This window comes from Oncorhynchus clarkii, unplaced genomic scaffold (genome assembly GCF_045791955.1).
Source record: "Oncorhynchus clarkii lewisi isolate Uvic-CL-2024 unplaced genomic scaffold, UVic_Ocla_1.0 unplaced_contig_13971_pilon_pilon, whole genome shotgun sequence".
In the NCBI taxonomy this organism is placed as follows: domain Eukaryota; kingdom Metazoa; phylum Chordata; class Actinopteri; order Salmoniformes; family Salmonidae; genus Oncorhynchus; species Oncorhynchus clarkii.
The window spans coordinates 70,473-90,867 of record NW_027258125.1 but is presented as its reverse complement, the minus strand read 5'-3'; the positions used below and the strand labels follow the sequence as shown (position 1 = coordinate 90,867).

The 20,395-nt window shown below is 45.1% G+C and overlaps 1 pseudogene; it reads left to right on the top strand.

Moving 5' to 3' along the window:
* The window catches only part of LOC139395738 (globoside alpha-1,3-N-acetylgalactosaminyltransferase 1-like), a 42,519-nt pseudogene extending 26,442 nt beyond the window's left edge, over positions 1-16,077 (top strand).
* Positions 16,078-20,395: the final 4,318 nt, after the last annotated feature.

Genomic DNA, 20,395 nt, shown 5'->3' with positions numbered 1-20,395 from the left:
ACACAGTCCGGCTTGATCTGTATATCTGTAAACATTGAGATCATAATCAGTACAACACAGTCCAGCTTGATCTGTATATCTGTAAACATTGAGCTCATAATCAGTACAACACAGTCCGGCTTGATCTGTATATCTGTAAACATTGAGATCATAATCAGAACAACACAGTCCAGCTTGATCTGTATATCTGTAAACATTGAGATCATAATCAGTACAACACAGTCCAGCTTGATCTGTATATCTGTAAACATTGAGCTCATAATAGGTACTATACAGTCCAGCTTGATCTGTATATCTGTAAACACTGAGATCATAATCAGTACAACACAGTCCAGCTTGATCTGTATATCTGTAAACATTGAGATCATAATCAGTACAACACAGTCTGGCTTGATCTGTATATCTGTAAACATTGAGATCATAATCAGTACAACACAGTCCGGCTTGATCTGTATATCTGTAAACATTGAGCTCATAATCAGTACAACACAGTCCGGCTTGATCTGTATATCTGTAAACATTGAGATCATAATCAGTACAACACAGTCCGGCTTTATCTGTATATCTGTAAACATTGAGCTCATAATCAGTACAACACAGTCCGGCTTGATCTGTATATCTGTAAACATTGAGCTCATAATCAGTACAACACAGTCCAGCTTGATCTGTATATCTGTAAACATTGAGATCATCATCAGTACAACACAGTCCGGCTTCATCTTGTTTTGTTTCTTTAGTCGTACTGATGTGGTGGCAGTCACCCCGTGGTTGGCACCCATCGTCTGGGAAGGAACCTTTGACCCTGACCTCGTCGACACAATCTACAAGTCCATGAACATCACCATAGCAACCACAGTGTTTGCCGTTGGAAAGTGAGCAGCCTACAACTTTTCCCAAATATTCAAAAAGGGAAATTAAACTAGCAATATTTTTATAAACACTGAAACTACACTGAGTGTACAAACATTATGACCACCTGCTTTCTCCATGACAGACTGACCAGGTGAATCCAGGTGAAAGCTATGATCCCTTATTGATGTCACTTGTTAAATCCACTTCAATCAGTGTAGGTGAAGAGGAGGAGACGGGTTAAAGAAGAATTGTTAAGCCTCAACACATTTAAGACATGGATTGTGTTTGTGTGCCATTCAGATGGTGACAACAACACTGTGTATGAGGCCATCACCAGCTATGGGAAGCATTGGAGTCAACATGGGCCAGAATCCCTGTGGAAAGCTTTCAACACCTAGTAGAGTGTATGAGGAAATGACCAGCTATGGGAAGCATTGTAGTCAACATGGGCCAGAATCCCTGTGGAAAGCTTTCAACACCTAGTAGAGTGTATGAGGACATGACCAGCTATGGGAAGCATTGTAGTCAACATGGGCCAGAATCCCTGTGGAAAGCTTTCAACACCTAGTAGAGTGTATGAGGACATGACCAGCTATGGGAAGCATTGGAGTCAACATGGGCCAGAATCCCTGTGGAAAGCTTTCAGCACCTAGTAGAGTGTATGAGGACATGACCAGCTATGGGAAGCATTGGAGTCAACATGGGCCAGAATCCCTGTGGAAAGCTTTCAGCACCTAGTAGAGTGTATGAGGACATGACCAGCTATGGGAAGCATTGGAGTCAACATGGGCCAGAATCCCTGTGGAACGCTTTCGGTGGTGCAACTCAATATTAAGGTGTTGTTAATGATTTGTACACTCAGTGTATGAGGACATAACTAGCTCATGTCACATGGCAGGTAATACGATATCATAATTGTCATGATTCACAGCTTGGCTAAGATTTGAATAATTGTACTACTTTGTTTATTTTCTGGTAGACTGTAATTTCTGGTCGGAAACGGTTTAGAATGTCCTATACAGTCCTATGAGAATGACCATACAACAAATAGAACAACTAGAATATTCTATAATTGTGGTACAACAAAGGTCAACTATTCTAGTTCTGGGTCCATGTGTCCATGTTCTGGTTCTCTGGGTCCATGTTCTGGTTCTCTGGGTCCATGTTCTGGGTCCCTGGGTCCATGTTCTGGGTCTCTGTGTCTCTGGGTCCATGTTCTGGGTCTCTGGGTCCATGTTCTGGGTCTCTGTGTCTCTGGGTCCATGTTCTGGGTGTCTGGGTCCAAGTTCTGGGTCCATGTTCTACAGAGTGTTTCTGGCATCAGAATCGCAGGTGTCTGATACTGCCGTTGTGCCATTGAGCAAGGCACCTTCAACCCTTATGTTATGTACAGGTCACTGACAAAATAATGGAAAACACTAGTAAATGAGGGATACAACGTTTATTGAATGCAGGTGCTTCCACACAGGTGTGGTTTCTGAGTTCATTAAGCAATTAACATCCCATCATGCTCAGAGGGAGAGAGGGATGGAGCTGGTTAACCCAGGAGATGGAGAGAGGGAGAGAGGGATGGAGCTGGTTAACCCAGGAGATGGAGAGAGGGAGAGAGGGATGGAGCTGGTTAACCCAGGAGATGGAGAGAGGGATGGAGCTGGTTAACCCAGGAGATGGAGAGAGGGAGAGAGGGATGGAGCTGGTTAACCCAGGAGATGGAGAGAGGGATGGAGCTGGTTAACCCAGGAGATGGAGAGAGGGAGAGAGGAATGGAGCTGGTTAACCCAGGAGATGGCGAGAGGGAGAGATGGATGGAGCTGGTTAACCCAGGAGATGGAGAGAGGGATGGAGTTGGTTAACCCAGGAGATGGAGAGAGGGAGAGAGGGATGGAGCTGGTTAACCCAGGAGATGGAGAGAGGGAGAGAGGGATGGAGCTGGTTAACCCAGAGAGAGGGAGAGAGGGATGGAGCTGGTTAACCCAGGAGAGGGAGAGAGGGATGGAGCTGGTAAACCCAGGAGATGGAGAGATGGATGGAGCTGGTTAACCCAGAGGATGGAGAGAGGGATGGAGTTGGTTAACCCAGGAGATGGAGAGAGGGAGAGAGGGATGGAGCTGGTTAACCCAGGAGATGGAGAGAGGGAGAGAGGGATTGAGCTGGTTAACCCAGGAGATGGAGAGAGGGAGAGAGGGATTGAGCTGGTTAACCCAGGAGATGGAGAGAGGGAGAGAGGGATGGATCTGGTTAACCCAGGAGATGGAGAGAGGGAGAGGGGGATGGAGCTGGTAAACCCAGGAGATGGAGAGAGGGATGGAGTTGGTTAACCCAGGAGATGGAGAGAGGGATGGAGTTGGTTAACCCAGGAGATGGAGAGAGGGATGGAGTTGGTTAACCCAGGAGATGGAGAGAGGGAGAGAGGGATGGAGCTGGTTAACCCAGGAGATGGAGAGAGGGAGAGAGGGATGGAGCTGGTTAACCCAGGAGATGGAGAGAGGGATGGAGCTGGTTAACCCAGGAGATGGAGAGAGGGATGGAGCTGGTTAACCCAGGAGATGGAGAGAGGGATGGAGCTGGTTAACCCAGGAGATGGAGAGAGGGATGGAGCTGGTTAACCCAGGAGATGGAGAGAGGGAGAGAGGGATGGAGCTGGTTAACCCAGGAGATGGAGGGAGAGAGGGATGGAGCTGGTAACCCAGGAAATGGAGAGAGGGAGAGAGGGAGGGAGCTGGTTAACCCAGGAGATGGAGAGAGGGATGGAGCTGGTTAACCCAGGAGATGGAGAGAGGGAGAGAGGGATGGAGCTGGTTAACCCAGGAGATGGAGAGAGGGATGGAGCTGGTTAACCCAGGAGATGGAGAGAGGGAGAGAGGAATGGAGCTGGTTAACCCAGGAGATGGAGAGTGGGAGAGAAGGATGGAGCTGGTTAAACCAGGAGAGGGAGAGAGGGAGAGAGGGATGGAGCTGGCTAACGCAGGAGATGGAGAGAGTGATGGAGCTTGTTAACCCAGGAGATGGAGAGAGGGATGGAGCTGGTTACCCAGGAGATGGCGATAGAGGGATGGAGCTGGTTAACCCAGGAGACGGAGAGAGGGAGAGAGGAATGGAGCTGGTTAACGCAGGAGATGGAGAGAGGGATGGAGCTGGTTAACCCAGGAGATGGAGAGAGGGAGAGAGGAATGGAGCTGGTTAACCCAGGAGATGGAGAGAGGGAGAGAGGGATGGAGCTGGTTAACCCAGGAGATGGAGAGAGGGAGAGAGGGATGGAGCTGGTTAACCCAGGAGATGGAGAGAGGGATGGAGTTGGTTAACCCAGGAGATGGAGAGAGGGAGAGAGGGATGGAGCTGGTTAACCCAGGAGAGGGAGAGAGGGATGGAGCTGGTTAACCCAGGAGATGGAGAGATGGATGGAGCTGGTTAACCCAGGAGATGGAGAGAGGGATGGAGCTGGTTAACCCAGGAGATGGAGAGAGGGATGGAGCTGGTTAACCCAGGAGATGGAGAGAGGGAGAGATGGAGAGAGGGATGGAGCTGGTTAACCCAGGAGATGGAGAGAGGGACAGAGTTGGTTAACCCAGGAGATTGAGAGAGGGAGAGAGGGATGGAGCTGGTTAACCCAGGATATGGAGAGAGGGACGGAGTTGGTTAACCCAGGGGATTGAGAGAGGGAGAGAGGGATGGAGCTGGTTAAACCAGGAGATGGAGAGAGGGAGAGAGGGATGGAGCTGGTTAACCCAGGAGATGGAGAGAGGGAGAGAGGGATGGAGATGGTTAACCCAGGAGATGGAGAGAGGGATGGAGCTGGTTAACCCAGGAGATGGAGAGATGGAGAGAGGGATGGAGCTGGTTAACCCAGGAGAGGGAGAGAGGGATGGAGCTGGTTAACCCAGGAGATGGAGAGAGGGATGGAGCTGGTTAACCCAGGAGAGGGAGAGAGGGAGAGAGGGATGGAGATGGTTAACCCAGGAGATGGAGAGAGGGAGAGAGGGATGGAGCTGGTTAATCCAGGAGATGGAGAGAGGGATGGAGCTGGTTAACCCAGGAGATGGAGAGAGGGACAGAGGGATGGAGCTGGTTAACCCAGGAGATGGAGAGAGGGAGAGAGGGATGGAGTTGGTTAACCAAGGAGATGGAGAGAGGGATGGAGCTGGTTAACCCAGGAGATGGAGAGAGGGATGGAGCTGGTTAACCCAGGAGATGGAGAGAGGGAGAGAGGGATGGAGCTGGTTAACCCATTAGATGGAGAGATGGAGAGAGGGATGGAGATGGTTAACCCAGGAGATGGAGAGAGGGATGGAGCTGGTTAAGGCAGGAGACGGAGAGAGGGAGAGAGGGATGGAGCTGGTTAACCCAGGAGATGGAGAGAGAAATGGAGCTGGTTAGCCCAGGAGATGGAGAGAGGGATGGAGCTGGTTAACCCAGGAGATGGAGAGAGGGAGAGAGGGAGAGAGGGATGGAGCTGGTTAACCCAGGAGATGAAGAGAGGGAGAGAGGGATGGAGCTGGTTAACCCATTAGATGGAGAGAGGGAGAGAGGGATGGAGATGGTTAACCCAGGAGAGGGAGAGAGGGATGTAGCTGGTTAACCCAGGAGATGGAGAGAGGGATGGAGCTGGTTAACCCAGGAGATGGAGAGAGGGATGGAGATGGTCAACCCATGAGATGGAGAGAGGGAGAGAGGGATGGAGATGGTTAACCCATTAGATGGAGAGAGGGAGAGAGGGATGGAGATGGTTAACCCAGGAGATGGCGAGAGGGGAAATACAGTTAATCACCAACCGTGGCTTTGTACCTGTTCAGACAACACCCTCCAGGGGGCAGTGTGCACCCTTTCAGTTAGTTTACCAACTCATAGAAGTAAAAGAAGAACAAAATGGAGACATCCTCAATTGCGCTGCCCGTGCTCTCACAGACACCAGTAAAATGATGCAATGTCTATCTAAGTCTCTGTTTCAAACACATACAATAGAATGCAGCCCTGCAGAAAATGCTGTATGAAACTGAGAGAAAACCACAGTTGAAGTTGGCAAGCCAGCGTGGTTTGTAGAGCTTGTGATGAGGAGGTTTATAACCACACACATGACATTTAGGGGCGGCAGGTAGCCTAGTGGTTAGAGCGTTGGACCGGTAACCGAAAGGTTGCTAGATTGAATCCCCAAGCTGACAAGGTAAAAATCTGTCGTTCTGCCCCTGAACATTGCAGATAACCCACTGTTCCCCGGTAGGCCGTCATTGTAAATAAGAATTTGTTCTTAACGGATTTGCATAGTTAAATAAAGATTTTTAAAAAAGATACAAAAAGACACATGCAAATAGCACTTCATTTACATAATGCATCTGTAGTACTGAACTCAGGGACACGCTAACAGTGCTATTAGGCAACTATACATGGACAAGATCCCACAAAGCAGAATGAGGAAATGGCTGCATAAATATGATCCCCAATCAGACGATAACAACGATAAATTAACAGCTGTCTCTGATTGGGAACCATAACAGGCCAACATAAACCATTAAACACCTAGATGACCCACCCTAGTCACTATCACGTCCCAACCAACATAGAGAATAAACAGCTCTCTATGAGCCCCCCAAGGTTTTGACTCCGACTGCAAAACCTGACTCAATAGGGGATGGTCCGGGTGGGCATCTACCGTCGGGGGCGGCTCCGGTGCGAAGTATCAACAACGCTCACAGATACGTCTTCCTCCATGGCGGCTCTGGTGCAGGGATCATCGGCGTAGGCTCTGGACTGAGAACCCCTTCTAAAGGCTCTGGACCGCCGACCGTGGCTGGAGACTCAGGACCGCAGACCGCCTCAGGAGGTTCTGGACCGTAGACCGTCTCAGGAGGTTCCGGACCGTAGACCGTCTCAGGAGGTTCCGGACTGTGAACTGTCGCCGGAAGCTCTGGACTGTGGAGAAGAATTGGAGGCCTGATGCGTGGGACCAGTACAGGGGACACTGGACTGTGTACACGCACCTCAGGGAGAGTGAGGGGAGGTGGCACAGGATGTACTGGACTGTGGAGAAGAATTGGAGGCCTGATGCGTGGGACCAGTACAGGGGACACTGGACTGTGTACATGCACCTCAGGGCGAGTGCGGGGAGGAGGCACAGGACGTACTGGACTGTGGAGACGTACTTGAGAACTGGTGCTTATAGCCAGAGTCAATGGTACCCAAACTTCATAACACTTCAAACGGCAAGTGCAAGGAGCTGGCGCAAGACGTACTGGGTTGTGAAGGTGCACTGGAGACCTGGTGCCTATAACCGGCTTCAATTTTTCCTGAACTTTAACACACTTCTCAGGACGAGTACGGGGAGCTGACTCAGGTGGCAACAAACTGACAACACGTTCCGTGATTCCAGATCCGTGCATCCTCCACCAACTCAACAACTCTCCCATTTCTCTCTCCTCCAAATTCTCGTACATATCCTAAACAAAAAGCCATAGATTACAGGAAACATCTGCGCTGAGCTCAGACGAACCATCAAACAGGCAAAGCATCAATGCAGGATTGAGATTGAATCCTACTACACCGGCTCAGATGCTCGTCAGATGTGGCAAGGCTTGGAAACTACTACGGATTGCAAAGGGAAACCCAGATGCAAGCTGCATCAGTGACGCGAGCCTACTAGACGAGCTAAATGCCTTCTATGATTGCTTTGAGGCAAGTAACACTGAACCATGCATGAGAGCACCAGCTGTTCCCGGACGAATGTGTGATCACGCGCTCAGTAGCCAATGTGAGTAAGACCTTTAAAGAGGTTAACATTTACAAGGCTGCGGGGCCAGATGGATTGCCATGACATGTTTTCAGAGCATGCGCTGACCAGCTGGCAAGTGTCTTCACTGACATTTTCAACCTCTCTACCATGGCCCAGTCTGTAATATCCAGATGTTTCAAGTAGACCACCATAGTCCTAGAACGCCAAGTTAACCTGTATGTCGTTCTGCCCCTGAGCAAGGCAGTTATCCAACTGTTCCCCGGGTGCCGACGACGTCGATGTCGATTAATGCAGCCCCCCACACCTCTCTGATTCAGAAGACACATTTCAGTTGAATGTATTCAGTTGTACAACTGACTAGGTATCCCTCTTTTCCTTCTAAATGACTATTGCACCGTAGAACTTACATTTGTATCCATGAACTGGTTTGAAAGGCTGGTCATGGCTCATATCAACACCATCATCCCAGACACCCTGGACCCACTCCAATTCACATACCACCCCAACAGATCCATGGAAGACGCAATCTCTATTGTACTCCACACTGCCCTTTCCCACCTGGACAGAAGGAACACCTACTTGAGAATGCTGTTCAATGACTACAACTAAGTGTTCAACACCATAGTGCCCTCCAAGCTCCTCACTAATCTAAGGAGCCTGGGATTAAACACCTTCCTCTGCAATCGGATACTGTTGAAAGGTCTTACTCACATCGGCTGCGGAGAGCGTGATCACACAGTCATCCAGAACAGCTGATGCTCTCATCAATGCTTCAGTGTTACTTGCCTCGAAGTGAGAATAGAAGTTATTTTGGTCGTCTGGTAGGTTTGTGTCACTGTAATAGTTTGCAAGTCGTGCCATATCCGACGAGCGTTGGAGCTGGTGTAGTACGACTCGATCTTAGTCCTGTATTGACACTTTCCCTGTTTGATGGTTCGTCAGAGGGCATAAGCTTCCGGGTTAGAGTCCCGCTTCTTGAAAGTGGCAGCTCTACCCTTTAGCTCAGTGCAAATGTTCCCTGTAAATCCATGGCTTCTGGTTGGGGAATGTACGTACATTCAATATGGGGATGACGTCCTCGATGCCCTTATTGATAAAGCCAGTGACTGATGTAGTGTACTCCTCAATGACATCGGAAGAATTCCGGAACATGTTCCAGTCTGTGCTAACAAAACAGTCCTGTAGTTTAGCATCTGCTTCATCTGACCACTTTTTTATAGACCAAGTATCTGGTGTTTCCTGCTTAAAATTGTGCACTCCTGATATGTTCTGGGATTCTCATTGAATGTACGTACATTCCCCAACCAGAAGCCATGGTAAGCAGGAATCAGGAGGTTGGAATTATGGTCAGATTTGCCAAACGGAGGGCGAGGGAGAGCTTTGTGCACATCTCTGTGTGTGGAGTAAAAGGTTGTCTAGACCTTTTGGACATGTGACTGAAAGAAATGAGGTAAAACTGATTTAAGTTTCCCTGCATTAAAGTCAATGGCCAATTGGCATATTTATTACTCCAACAAAATTTCCACTTGGGCGAGGATATTGGAAATGGAATCAAAGCCTCTTGGATTGAAACTTGTTTTCAACCTGTTTCGGGCATGGGACACCCGCCGACAACATCCGGGGAAATTGGGAGTGGAATTCAAATACATTTTTTTAATTTTAAACATTCATGAAAATAGAAGTGTTATACATCATTCAAAAGCTTAGATTCCTTTTAATCGATTTTACAAAAGGCTTTACGGCGAAAGCATAGCATGCGATTGTCTGAGGACACCGCCACACATCAACATATTTTTCAAACCAGCACAGGCATCACAAAAACACAAGTATCGATAAAATAAATCACTTACTTTTGAAGATCTTCCTCTGTTTGCAATCCCAAGGGTCCCAGCTACACAATTAATGGTTGTTTTGTTCGATAAAGTCCTTCTTTATATCCCAAAAAGTCAATTTAGTTGGCGCCATTGATTTCAGTAATCCACTCGTTCAACATGCAGACAAAGGAATCCAAAAAGTTATCGGTAAAGTTCGTCCAAACAAGTCAAACGACGTTTCTAATTAATCCTCAGGTAATCTAATATCTAATATCTAATATCTAAATAAACAATAATATTTAACATGGGAAAGTAGTATGTTCAATAGGAAAGAAAAGAACGAACTATACAACTTACTTTTTCTAGCTTAACAGCTGTTTGAATGTTTTTGGGTCATTTAGAAAAGTCCTTGTTTTTGAAAGAAACTCACATTTTTATTACCATTAAAATAACATCTAATTGATCAGAAATACAGTGAAGACATTGTTAATGTTGTAAATGACTATTGTAGCTGGAAACGACAGATTTTTAGTGGAATATCTACATAGGCGTACAGAGGCCCATTATCAGCAACCATCACTCCTGTGTGACAATGGCATGTTGTGTTAGCTAATCCAAGTTTATCGTTTTAAAAGGTTAATTGATCAATAGAAAACCCCTTTGCAGTTATGTTAGTGAAGGGTTAAAGTTGATATTGGGTGTCTTCTCAAGACCCCCACCACAGATTATGTTGTTATTAATTTGCTTACGTGCCATTGTACTGATGCTCACTCTATAGCTGAATATTAAGGCCTCTGTCTGTGCCTAGCTCTCTGCTAAAACACGCAGGAACCACGGCGTCTGTGTGAAAAGGTGAGAAAAGGGACTGTGGGTGATAGCGAGACACAGAGAGACAGCGTCTGTTTTTCTCTGATACTGTGGCAGATTTGCATAACGCTGAAACAGGTTCTCAGAAACCTCGTGTTAACTGGGTCTTTTAGCTGCACATGCAGTGTTTTCACACTGGTGTTTAATGGTTTATGTTACCATGAGGTGTGACCTCGGGTGTATAAGATCCTGTCTTTCTTTTGTTCGGGGCTGAACTCAGGACGGACATACGTTTGTATGTTGATCTTTGACTTCTGACTACAACTGTTTTCTAATTAAAATATCTTAATGTTAAATAAGCACATTTAGTGTATTCAACCAACATTAGCTGAAAACGGTTGAACATTTAGTGTAGTCATTATTTGTTAAGTAAATAAACGGAGCCCAGAAAAGTGGAACCAACATTAGAACAGCTGAAAACTGTTGTTCTGATTAATGAAGCATTAAAACGGTCTTTCTTTAGACTAGCTGAGTATCTGGAGCATCAGCATTTGTGGGTTCGATTACAGGCTCGAAATTGGCCAGAAACAAAGATATTTCTTTTGAAACTCGTCAGTCTATTCTAGTTCTGAGAAATGAAGGCCGTTCCATGCGAGAAATTGCCAAGAAACTGAAGATCTCATACAACGCTGTGTACTTCTCCCTTCACAGAACAGCGCAAACTGGCTCTAACCAGAATAGAATGAGAAATGGGCTAGGCCCCGGTGCACAACTGAGCAAGAGGACAAGTACATTCGAGTGTCTAGTTTGAGAAACAGATGCCTCACAAGTCCTCAACTGGCAGCTTCATTAAATAGTAACCGCAAAACACCAGTCTCAACGTCGGTAGTGAAGAGGCGACTCCGGGATGCTGGCCTTCTAGGCAGAGTTGCAAAGAAAACGTTGTATCTCAGACTGGCCAATCAAAAGAAAAGATGGGCAAAAGAACACAGACACTGGACAGAGGAACTCTGTCTAGAAGGCCAGCATCCCAGAGTCACCTCTTCACTGTTAACGTTGAGACTGGACAGAGGAACTCTGCCTAGAAGGCCAGCATCCCAGAGTCACCTCTTCACTGTTAACATTGAGACTGGACAGAGGAACTCTGCCTAGAAGGCCAGCATCCCAGAGTCACCTCTTCACTGTTAACGTTGAGACTGGACAGAGGAACTCTGCCTAGAAGGCCAGCATCCCAGAGTCACCTCTTCACTGTTAACGTTGAGACTGGACAGAGGAACTCTGCCTAGAAGGCCAGCATCCCAGAGTTTTATTTTATTTTCCTCTGTAAAAAATCCCCACAACATGATGCTGCCACCACCATGCTTCACCGTAGGGATGGTGCCAGGTTTCCTCCAGACGTTACGCTTGTCATTTAGGCCAAAGAGTTCAATCTTGGTTTCATCCGAACAGAAAATCTTGTTTCTCGTGGTCAGTGTCCTTTAGGTGCCTTGTGGAAATCTCCAAGTGGGCTGTCATGTGCATTTTACTGAGTAGTTGCTTCCGTCTGGCCCCTCAACCATAAAGGCCTGATTGTTGCGGTGCTGCAGAGATGGTTGACCTTCTGAAAGATTCTACCATCTCCACAGAGGAACTCTGGAGCTCTTTCAGAGTGTTGTTATGTTAGTTACATATCATTGTTATCTTCCACATTAGCATGTAGCCTAGTATACCACACGTCTTTTCAAGGACCTTTATTTGCAAAACTACTGAGATAATAATCAGTATGTCACGATCGTGGTCAGAAGCGGACCAAAGCGCAGCGTGGTGTGAATGCATCTTTTAATAGATGACGAAAAACACAAAGTAAACTGTACGAAAACAATAAACAAATAACGACCGTGAAGCTATCGTAAGGACTGTGCTGACATAGACACTAACATAGACAATCACCCACAAACAAACAGTGAAACCCAGGCTACCTAAGTATGATTCTCAATCAGAGACAACTAATGACACCTGCCTCTGTTTGAGAACCATACTAGGCCGAAACATAGAAATCCCCAAAATCATAGAAAAACAAACATAGACTGCCCACCCCAACTCACGCCCTGACCATACTAAATAACGACAAAACAAAGGAAATAAAGGTCAGAACGTGACAATGTCACTCTCTTCTATTTTCTATTGTTCTATAGCTCTGTCACTCTCTTCTATATTCTATTGTTCTATAGCTCTGTCATTCTCTTCTATATTCTATTGTTCTATAGCTCTGTCATTCTCTTCTATATTCTATTGTTCTATAGCTCTGTCATTCTCTTCTATATTCTATTGTTCTATAGCTCTGTCACTCTCTTCTATATTCTATTGTTCTATAGCTCTGTCATTCTCTTCTATATTCTATTGTTCTATAGCTCTGTCACTCTCTTCTATATTCTATTGTTCTATAGCTCTGTCACTCTCTTCTATATTCTATTGTTCTACAGCTCCGTCACTATATTCTATTGTTCTACAGGTCAGTCTCTATTATATTGTTCTACAGCTCAGTCTCTATTATATTGTTCTACAGACTTTAACTGCAAAAACATTGGGCTCATAATCAGAACAACACAGTATGTATATCTGTAAACATTGAGATCATAATCAGTACAACACAGTCCGGCTTGATCTGTATATCTGTAAACATTGAGATCATAATCAGTACAACACAGTCCGGCTTGATCTTGTTTTGTTTCTTTAGTCGTACTGATGTGGTGGCAGTCACCCCATGGTTGGCACCCATCGTCTGGGAAGGAACCTTTGACCCTGACCTCGTCGACACAATCTACAAGTCCATGAACATCACCATAGCAACCACAGTGTTTGCCGTTGGAAAGTGAACAGCCTACAACTTTTCCCAAATATTCAAAAAGGGAAATTAAACTAGCAATATTTTTATAAACACTGAAACTACACTGAGTGTACAAAACATTATGAACACCTGCTCTTTCCATGACAGACTGACCAGGTGAATCCAGGTGAAAGCTATGATCCCTTATTGATGTCACTTGTTAAATCCACTTCAATCAGTGTAGACGAAGAGGAGGAGACGGGTTAAAGAAGGATTGTTAAGCCTCAACACATTTAAGACATGGATTGTGTTTGTGTGCCATTCAGATGGTGAATGGGCAAGACAACAACAACACTGTGTATGAGGCCATCACCAGCTATGGGAAGCATTGGAGTCAACATGGGCCAGAATCCCTGTGGAACGCTTTCAGCACCTAGTAGAGTGTATGAGGACATGACCAGCTATGGGAAGCATTGGAGTCAACATGGGCCAGAATCCCTGTGGAACACTTTCAGCACCTAGTAGAGTGTATGAGGACATGACCAGCTATGGGAAGCATTGGAGTCAACATGGGCCAGAATCCCTGTGGAACACTTTCAGCACCTAGTAGAGTGTATGAGGACATGACCAGCTATGGGATGCATTGGAGTCAACATGGGCCAGAATCCCTGTGGAAAGCTTTCAACACCTAGTAGAGTGTATGAGGACATGATCAGCTATGGGAAGCATTGGAGTCAACATGGGCCAGAATCCCTGTGGAACGCTCTCGGTGGTGCAACTCAATATTAAGGTGTTGTTAATGTTTTGTACACTCAGTGTATGAGGACATAACTAGCTCATGTCACATGGCAGGTAATACAATATCATAATTGTCATGATTCACAGCTTGGCTAAGATTTGAATAATTGTACTACTTTGTTTATTTTCTGGTAGACTGTAATTTCAGGTCGGAAACGGTTTAGAATGTCCTATACAGTCCTATGAGAATGACCATACAACAAATAGAACAACTAGAATATTCTATAATTGTGGTACAACAAAGGTCAACTATTCTAGTTCTGGGTCCATGTGTCCATGTTCTGATTCTCTGGGTCCATGTTCTGGTTCTCTGGGTCCATGTTCTGGGTCCCTGTGTCCATGTTCTGGTTCTCTGGGTCCATGTTCTGTGTCTCTGGGTCCATGTTCTGGGTCTCTGTGTCTCTGGGTCCATGTTCTGGGTCTCTGGGTCCATGTTCTGGGTCTCTGTGTCTCTGGGTCCATGTTCTGGGTGTCTGGGTCCAAGTTCTGGGTCCATGTTCTACAGAGCGTTTCTGGCATCAGAATTGCAGGTGCCTGATACTGCCGTTGTGCCATTGAGCAAGGCACCTTAAACCCTTATGTATTGTACAGGTCACTGAACAAAATAATGGAAAACACTAGTAAATGAGGGATACAACGTATATTGAAAGCAGGTGCGTCCACACAGGTGTGGTTCCTGAGTTAATTAAGCAATTAACATCCCATTATGCTAACTGTCATGTATAAAAAGGCTGGGCTGACTATTATTTCAGTCATTCTTTTTGCTACCATGGCTAATCACCCAGAACAACAATGCCCCCATTTACAGGGCACAAGTGGTCACTAAATGGTTTGATGGGCATGAAAACGATGTAAACCATATGCCAGTCACCAGATCTCAATCCAAATGAGGCCGTACCTGAGATAGAGTTTTCCACGACTATCAACAAAACACCAAATTATCCCTCCGATAGAGTTTCAGACACTCGTAGAATCTTTGCCAAGGTGCATTAGAGCTGTTCTGGTGGCTGGTGGTAGCCCAAGGTTGGTGGTGGTGGCCCAAGGTTGCTGGTGGTGGCACAAGGTTGCTGGTGGTGCCCCAAGGTGGCTGGTGGAGGCCCAAGGTGGGTGGTGGTGCCCCAAGGTGGCTGGTGGAGGCCCAAGGTTGCTGGTGGAGGCCCAAGGTTGCTGGTGGAGGCCCAAGGTTGCTGGTGGAGGCCCAAGGTTGCTGGTGGTGGCCCAAGGTTGCTGGTGGTGGACCAAGGTGGCTGGTGGTGGACCAAGGTGGCTGGTGGTGGACCAATGTTGCTGGTGGAGGACCAAGGTGGCTGGTGGAGGACCAAGGTTGCTGGTGGTGGACCAAGGTGGCTGGTGTAGAACCAAGGTGGCGGCCCAACTCTCTATTAAGATGCTTTATGTTGATGTTTCTTTTATTTTGCCAGTAACCTGTGTGTCTTTAAATTCTGACAGATACGTCCGCTTTCTCCGAGATTTCCTGGAGACAGCAGAGAAGCACTTCATGGTCGACTTCAACGTGCGCTACTACGTTTTCACAGATCGTCCCGACGATGTTCCATCAGTGAACCTGTCTCAGGGGAGACATTTGAGTGTGATCCAGGTGCCAGGTTCAAACCGCTGGCAGGAGATATCAGCCCGGAGGATGGAGATCATCCAGACAGCCATCGAACGTCAGATCAGCAGGGAGGCCGACTACATCTTCTGTCTGGACGTGGACAGCAAGTTCCACGCTCGCTGGGGAGCTGAGTCTCTGGGCAGGCTGGTTGCTGTGATTCACCCATGGTTCTACCAGGCGACCCGTGACCACTTCACATACGAACGGCGTCCAGCCTCGACAGCCTACATCCCCATGGATGAGGGAGATTATTAATTTGCCGGGGCCCTGTTTGGAGGATTCGTGGAGGATGTGTACACACTACCAAAGGTATGTCGGAACCAGCTTGAAGAGGACGCGAGGAATTCCATCGAGGCTGCCTGGCAGGAGGAGAGTCACCTCAACAGGTACCTGCTTTCCAACAAGCCCAGCAAGCTCTTGTCTCCAGAGTACCAGTGGGATGACAAGAAGACCAAAACCAAAGAGGTCAAAATCATTCGCTTCTCTGGGATCATTAAAAACTATGCTGAAATTCGTCCCAATGTAAAGGACTAGGAATTGGATATTCGACCGACAGAAGAAAAACTTAATAGATTATGGTTAATGTTAGGTTAAGTTCAGGTATAGCTTCACTGAGGTTTGGGTTAATGTTAGGTTAAGTTCAGGTATAGCTTCACTGAGGTTTGGGTTAAGGTTAGGTTAAGTTCAGGTATAGCTTCACTGAGGTTTGGGTTAAGGTTAGGTTAAGTTCAGGTATAGCTTCACTGAGGTTTGGGTTAATGTTAGGTTAAGTTCAGGTATAGCTTCACTGAGGTTTGGGTTAATGTTAGGTTAAGTTAAGGTATAGCTTCACTGAGGTTTGGGTTAATGTTAGGTTAAGTTCAGGTATAGCTTCACTGAGGTTTGGGTTAATGTTAGGTTAAGTTCAGGTATAGCTTCACTGAGGTTTGGGTTAATGTTAGGTTAAGTTCAGGTATAGCTTCACTGAGGTTTGGGTTAAGGTTAGGTTAAGTTCAGGTATAGCTTCACTGAGGTTTGGGTTAATGTTAGGTTAAGTTCAGGTATAGCTTCACTGAGGTTAAGGTTAGGTTAAGTTCAGGTATAGCTTCACTGAGGTTTGGGTTAATGTTAGGTTAAGTTCAGGTATAGCTTCACTGAGGTTTGGGTTAATGTTAGGTTAAGTTCAGGTATAGCTTTACTGAGGTTTGGGTTAATGTTAGGTTAAGTTCAGGTATAGCGTTACTGAGGTTTGAGTTAAGGTTAGGTTAAGTTCAGGTATAGCTTCACTGAGGTTTGAGTTAATGTTAGGTTAAGTACAGGTATAGCTTCACTGAGGTTTGGGTTAAGGTTAGGTTAAGTTCAGGTATAGCTTCACTAAGGTTTGGGTTAATGTTAGGTTAAGTTCAGGTATAGCTTCACTGAGGTTTGGGTTAATGTTAGGTTAAGTTCAGGTATAGCTTCACTGAGGTTTGGGTTAAGGTTAGGTTAAGTACAGGTATAGCTTCACTGAGGTTTGGGTTAAGGTTTGGTTAAGTTCAGGTATAGCTTCACTGAGGTTTAGGTTAATGTTAGGTTAAGTTCAGGTATAGCTTCACTGAGGTTTGGGTTAATGTTAGGTTAAGTTCAGTTATAGCTTCACTGAGGTTTGGGTTAATGTTAGGTTAAGTTCAGGTATAGCTTCACTGAGGTTTGGGTTAATGTTAGGTTAAGTTCAGGTATAGCTTCACTGAGGTTTGGGGTAAGGTTAGGTTAAGTTCAGGTATAGCTTCACTGAGGTTTGGGTTAATGTTAGGTTAAGTTCAGGTATAGCTTCACTGAGGTTTGGGTTAAGGTTAGGTTAAGTTCAGGTATAGCTTCACTGAGGTTTGGGTTAATGTTAGGTTAAGTTCAGGTATAGCTTCACTGAGGTTTGGGTTAATGTTAGGTTAAGTTCAGGTATAGCTTCACTGAGGTTTGGGTTAATGTTAGGTTAAGTTCAGGTATAGCTTCACTGAGGTTTGGGTTAATGTTAGGTTAAGTTCAGGTATAGCTTCACTGAGGTTTGGGTTAAGGTTGGGCTAAGTTCAGGTATAGCTTCACTGAGGTTTGGGTTAAGGTTAGGTTAAGTTCAGGTATAGCTTCACTGAGGTTTGAGTTAATGTTAGGTTAAGTTCAGGTATAGCTTCACTGAGGTTTGGGTTAATGTTAGGTTAAGTTCAGGTATAGCTTCACTGAGGTTAAGTTCAGGTATAGCTTCACTGAGGTTAAGTTCAGGTATAGCTTCACTGAGGTTTGGGTTAAGGTTAGGTTAAGTTCAGGTTTAGCTTCACTGAGGTTTGGGTTAATGTTAGGTTAAGTTCAGGTATAGCTTCACTGAGGTTTGGGTTAATGTTAGGTTAAGTTCAGGTATAGCTTCACTGAGGTTTGGGTTAATGTTAGGTTAAGTTCAGGTATAGCTTCACTGAGGTTTGGGTTAATGTTAGGTTAAGTTCAGGTATAGCTTCACTGAGGTTTGGGTTAATGTTAGGTTAAGTTCAGGTATAGCTTTACTGAGGTTTTGGTTAATGTTAGGTTAAGTTCAGGTATAGCTTCACTGAGGGTTGGGTTAAGGTTAGGTTAAGTTCAGGTATAGCTTCACTGAGGTTTGGGTTAATGTTAGGTTAAGTTCGGGTATAGCTTCACTGAGGTTTGGGTTAATGTTAGGTTAAGTTCAGGTATAGCTTCACTGAGGTTTGGGTTAATGTTAGGTTAAGTTCAGGTATAGCTTCACTGAGGTTTGGGTTAAGGTTAGGTTAAGTTCAGGTATAGCTTCACTGAGGTTTGGGTTAATGTTAGGTTAAGTTCAGGTATAGCTTCACTGAGGTTAAGGTTAGGTTAAGTTCAGGTATAGCTTCACTGAGGTTTGGGTTAAGGTTAGGTTAAGTTCAGGTATAGCTTCACTGAGGTTTAGGTTAATGTTAGGTTAAGTTCAGGTATAGCTTCACTGAGGTTTGGGTTAATGTTAGGTTAAGTTCAGTTATAGCTTCACTGAGGTTTGGGTTAATGTTAGGTTAAGTTCAGGTATAGCTTCACTGAGGTTTGGGTTAATGTTAGGTTAAGTTCAGGTATAGCTTCACTGAGGTTTGGGGTAAGGTTAGGTTAAGTTCAGGTATAGCTTCACTGAGGTTTGGGTTAATGTTAGGTTAAGTTCAGGTATAGCTTCACTGAGGTTTGGGTTAAGGTTAGGCTAAGTTCAGGTATAGCTTCACTGAGGTTTGGGTTAAGGTTAGGTTAAGTTCAGGTATAGCTTCACTGAGGTTTGAGTTAATGTTAGGTTAAGTTCAGGTATAGCTTCACTGAGGTTTGGGTTAATGTTAGGTTAAGTTCAGGTATAGCTTCACTGAGGTTAAGTTCAGGTATAGCTTCACTGAGGTTAAGTTCAGGTATAGCTTCACTGAGGTTTGGGTTAAGGTTAGGTTAAGTTCAGGTTTAGCTTCACTGAGGTTTGGGTTAATGTTAGGTTAAGTTCAGGTATAGCTTCACTGAGGTTTGGGTTAATGTTAGGTTAAGTTCAGGTATAGCTTCACTGAGGTTTGGGTTAATGTTAGGTTAAGTTCAGGTATAGCTTCACTGAGGTTTGGGTTAATGTTAGGTTAAGTTCAGGTATAGCTTCACTGAGGTTTGGGTTAATGTTAGGTTAAGTTCAGGTATAGCTTCACTGAGGTTTGGGTTAATGTTAGGTTAAGTTCAGGTATAGCTTCACTGAGGTTTGGGTTAATGTTAGGTTAAGTTCAGGTATAGCTTCACTGAGGTTTGGGTTAATGTTAGGTTAAGTTCAGGTATAGCTTCACTGAGGTTTGGGTTAATGTTAGGTTAAGTTCAGGTATAGCTTTACTGAGGTTTTGGTTAATGTTAGGTTAAGTTCAGGTATAGCTTCACTGAGGGTTGGGTTAAGGTTAGGTTAAGTTCAGGTATAGCTTCACTGAGGTTTGGGTTAATGTTAGGTTAAGTTCGGGTATAGCTTCACTGAGGTTTGGGTTAATGTTAGGTTAAGTTCAGGTATAGCTTCACTGAGGTTTGGGTTAATGTTAGGTTAAGTTCAGGTATAGCTTCACTGAGGTTTGGGTTAAGGTTAGGTTAAGTTCAGGTATAGCTTCACTGAGGTTTGGGTTAATGTTAGGTTAAGTTCAGGTATAGCTTCACTGAGGTTAAGGTTAGGTTAAGTTCAGGTATAGCTTCACTGAGGTTTGGGTTAAGGTTAGGTTAAGTTCAGGTATAGCTTCACTGAGGTTTAGGTTAATGTTAGGTTAAGTTCAGGTATAGCTTCACTGAGGTTTGGGTTAATGTTAGGTTAAGTTCAGTTATAGCTTCACTGAGGTTTGGGTTAATGTTAGGTTAAGTTCAGGTATAGCTTCACTGAGGTTTGGGTTAATGTTAGGTTAAGTTCAGGTATAGCTTCACTGAGGTTTGGGGTAAGGTTAGGTTAAGTTCAGGTATAGCTTCACTGAGGTTTGGGTTAATGTTAGGTTAAGTTCAGGTATAGCTTCACTGAGGTTTGGGTTAAGGTTAGGCTAAGTTCAGGTATAGCTTCACTGAGGTTTGGGTTAAGGTTAGGTTAAGTTCAGGTATAGCTTCACTGAGGTTTGAGTTAATGTTAGGTTAAGTTCAGGTATAGCTTCACTGAGGTTTGGGTTAATGTTAGGTTAAGTTCAGGTATAGCTTCACTGAGGTTAAGTTCAGGTATAGCTTCACTGAGGTTAAGTTCAGGTATAGCTTCACTGAGGTTTGGGTTAAGGTTAGGTTAAGTTCAGGTTTAGCTTCACTGAGGTTTGGGTTAATGTTAGGTTAAGTTCAGGTATAGCTTCACTGAGGTTTGGGTTAATGTTAGGTTAAGTTCAGGTATAGCTTCACTGAGGTTTGGGTTAATGTTAGGTTAAGTTCAGGTATAGCTTCACTGAGGTTTGGGTTAATGTTAGGTTAAGTTCAGGTATAGCTTCACTGAGGTTTGGGTTAATGTTAGGTTAAGTTCAGGTATAGCTTCACTGAGG